Source organism: Panthera pardus, unplaced genomic scaffold (genome assembly GCF_024362965.1).
Source record: "Panthera pardus isolate Hobbes unplaced genomic scaffold, ASM2436296v1 HiC_scaffold_22, whole genome shotgun sequence".
In the NCBI taxonomy this organism is placed as follows: domain Eukaryota; kingdom Metazoa; phylum Chordata; class Mammalia; order Carnivora; family Felidae; genus Panthera; species Panthera pardus.
Genome location: NW_026526788.1, coordinates 51112200 through 51115917, shown reverse-complemented (window position 1 = coordinate 51115917; position 3718 = coordinate 51112200). Strand labels below are relative to the sequence as shown.

Genomic DNA, 3718 nt, shown 5'->3' with positions numbered 1-3718 from the left:
AATTTTCTCTTTGGATACTTTTCCAGTGGATACTTGGCTCTTCACTTGCCATCTTACAAAATTGTGAGAAATCAATGAAATTGTTGACCGTGACCTGTGAAGGCTTCTGGATTTATGGTTAGAAGGCACATCAAAATGCATAATAAATGGTATTGCCCACAGTTGTGCAGTGAACAACATATGCAGCTGTACATGATGGCCCTGGGTGATTTATCTGTTAGTGAGTTTGAGAGAACTGAGTATGTGTAACTCAGCTCCTTTCTCCTACTTAGTTGGGATCTGCCTTTCTGTAGAGAAATCCTCTATGTTGTAAATTGTACAAGGGTGACCTCCTTCCACCAGAGGCCTGCAGATTTCCATCTCTACCTGTGATTGAGTCAGTAAGTTTAATTCTGGGATACAAAATTAGAAAGCCCTCTTTTGCCACAGAGCTAAACCTCATTCTCTGAACAACTTGCTCCTTTTGGCCTTTATCTGGCTGATTCTCATGTCTTTTCTCAGTTGACTCAGAACAGAGGTAGAGAAAAAGACAGTAATATTTACCGACCCCTTAAAGCCCCAACCTTCATTATTTATTGAGCAACTGCCATGTGCCAGGCTCTCGGATCACATCACCTTAGTCCGTCCTCACTATGCCTGTGAATTTGGCATCGTTATCCCCATTTTACAGAAGAGTTAAGGTCAGAGACACTCCGTGTCTATAAGGGGTAGAGCTGGGATTTAGGCCCATAGCCCTCCGATTCCAGAATGCACCTTCTTTCTACTCTGCTGTGGTTTCCAAATAATTTTTAAGGGTAGCACTTTTTTTTCCCCCTAAAACGGAACTATTTCAAGCCAAATAAGTGAGACAGAAAAACGGAGGCGCTCTGGCTGTCCTGTGGATGGGGGCTCAGAGCCACACCCAGCTCCGTCTCCCACCCTCCGCCGGTCGTCTCCCTGGGTCGTCCAACGCGGCCTTTCCGAGTAGTCGGCAGACAGCCGCCTCTCTGGATTGCTAAGGGATCTTGGTGAGGAGGTTGCTCAAGCCGGGTGGCCGGAGGGGGCTGCTGCCAAGAAGGGGGTTACACTTCTGAGTTGTCAGGCCCAGGGACACCCACAGGGAGATGCCCACCGATCAGGAGTCTTGCTGGGAACCAACCTCCTGCCTCCTGTGCTCTGCGCGCTGGACCGCCAGGCTGTGAGCACAGCTCAGCTCTCCTTTAGGTGACCCTCAGGTCAGGCTGCGCCAACCCCCGCACCCCTCCCCCCCCCCCACCCAAACGTGGGGTGTCCTGAAGGGCCCACAGCAGAAAGGCGCCCAAGCTTCAGAAAGCCTCCTCCTCAGCCACAGGTGGATGGCAAGGGGAACGAAGCAAGGAGGAGCAAACGGTCCCGCGGGTGCTGCGTCCCTTTTGAGCAAGTGAAAGCTCTGAGTTACGAACCCTGCCAACCCGTGGAAAGATCTGGCGGTGGGGAAAGGTTTCCCACCACGGCCTTGGCTGGAGGGAGTATTAGGAAGTTTGGACTCATTGTCGCGAGATCAGTCGCGGGGACGCTGGAGGGGGTGAAGTCAGCTCTGCGTCCCCGCCTGGGGGCAGAACTGGCTTCAATCACAAGATATTTCTGTGAATGTTTTTTTTTTTTTTTTCCTTCCGTTCCTTTCAGAGGAGAATAATTTCGGAGCCTTTCTAGTAACCAAGTCTTTGTTCAGTAACTGAGAAACATCACTTCCCGGAAGCCTCGAATAATCACCCTAACAGACTCTCCTCTTAGTTTTTGCATTTCTTAATTAAGGAGCCACTGCTTCCATTCCAGAAGTCCTTTGTGATTTTAATTTACATGTTGATGGGTGCTACGTTTGCAAGCTCTGAAGCTGCTCTTACTTCTGGGCTGAGACAGTGGCCGATAAATGGTGCGCTTGTATGTCCTCGTGCATGCTTGGTCTGAACGTCGACAGAGGGCTCAGCTGCCCCCTTCAGGAATGGGAGGAAATTTCTGGGGTTTTCTACAGTCGGAATCCTCGATGTGGAGCAAACTGTCCCCACATTTAGTGGTTTAAAACGATCGCGATATTTTGGTCGTGATTTTGTGAGTCAGATGGAGAAATGTTCTTCAGAGTAGCCCTTGCTGGGGTCTTTGGAGTGGTTGCCATCAGAGGTCCGCAGGGGTCAGTCGTCCCAAGGCTCCGGTGAGCCAGATGTCCCAGGCGGCTCCCACACAGGGCTGACAACGGACTCTGGCTGTTGACGGGGAACTCAGCCGGGGCTGCCCAGAGGCCCACAGGTGGCTTCTCCAGCACGGTGGTCCCACCTTGTCGGGCTTTTACGTGGTGGCAGGGGCAGGCTGCCCCGGGGTGAGCCTCCTAAGAGAACCAGGTGCAAGCAGCAGAGACTTTTCTGGCTTAGCCTCTGTAGTGATTTTCTATCACTTCCATTGCCTCCTATTGCTTACAACCAAGTCACCAAGAGAGGCCCAGGTTCAAGGGGAAGGAACGTAGTAGACCCCCGTGTCTTGGGTGTCTTGCTAAGAAGAGCGTCAAGAGCTTTTCACGTACTGAATACATTCTCTAGAATAACAGCCCGAGGAGAATTAGACTCCTCTTCCCTTTCATTGGTTTTCCACCGAATTAAGTCCTGAATTTCCCCTTACTTTTGTCCCTTTGTGCCATACAAAAGAAAGACATTTTCTCGGGCTTTCCTTTTTGGCCTTTAAATTCTCAGTTCACAGAGAGGAAAACAATGTATCTCCGCTATTTATTCATTCATTTATTCATTTATTTATTTCTTCTTTCACGTGGCAAAGGATGCGCTCAGCACTGTACCGGTCGGTAGAACGACAAACGGGCGCCGCCCGCAAGGAAGGCCTGATCCGGCGAAGCGAGAAACAGCTGTGTGTTTTCAGTCATTTTACAGTCATGGGCGTGCGACTCTCAGTAATAACGACTCTTCCGGCGGTGAGGACAAAGTCGTGGGAATTGGGAGGCAGCAGTTACTTCTGAGATTGAGGGAAGAAGGAAGGAGAGGCAGGGTTTAAGGAGTCTCGTTGGGGCCAATCATCGTGGCTGTTTCAGGCCGAGACCTCACAGCCACCTGGCTCAGAATCAGGAATTTAGGGTGGAGAAAGAAAAATGTAGAAAGAGATTCATTCTGGATTTTTTTTTTTTTTTTTTTTTTTTTACTTTCTGCTCTCTGCCTGCAGGTCTGCCTGGGAGGGAATGGATGTGAATAGACAATATCTGACAAGAAACGCAAGACTCCAAGTCTGATGATGCTATAAAAGATTTCAGATATGCAAAAATCTGGCTTTGCCACGTCCCGCTCCTCTTTGCATTGTTAGTAAACTGCAAACAACTCAATGTGACCAGTGAAATGTCTGAATGGGCATGTCTCTTTCCTTTCCTTTTTTTTTTTTTTTTAAATGTTTAATCCTTTATATTGAGTGAGGCAGAGAGAGGGAAAGTGCTGGGGAGGGGCAGAGAGAGAACCCCAAGCAGACTCCACACTGTCAGTGAAGAGACCAACGCGGGGCTCGAACTCACGAACTGAGAGATCATGACCTGAGCTGAAACCAAAAGTCAGATGCTTAACTGAGCCACCCAGGTGCCCCCACATGTCTCTTTTCAGCTAGTCATCGACACAGTAAGTACTGTTGAGCCCCTGCCATGTGCCAGGGACATGCCAACCATGAGGGATGAACTGGCGAACATGATATACTGTAGCCACCTTGCTTTTGGCACATG

The 3718-nt window shown here is 49.4% G+C and overlaps 1 long non-coding RNA gene across 1 annotated transcript; it reads left to right on the top strand.

Moving 5' to 3' along the window:
- Window positions 1-2786: 2786 nt before the first annotated feature.
- On the top strand, window positions 2787-3332 carry LOC109264287 (uncharacterized). The gene is made up of 2 exons (XR_002078678.2): window positions 2787-2932; window positions 3178-3332. It is a non-coding gene; the product is annotated as an uncharacterized LOC109264287 (long non-coding RNA).
- The last annotated feature ends 386 nt before the right edge of the window (window positions 3333-3718 follow it).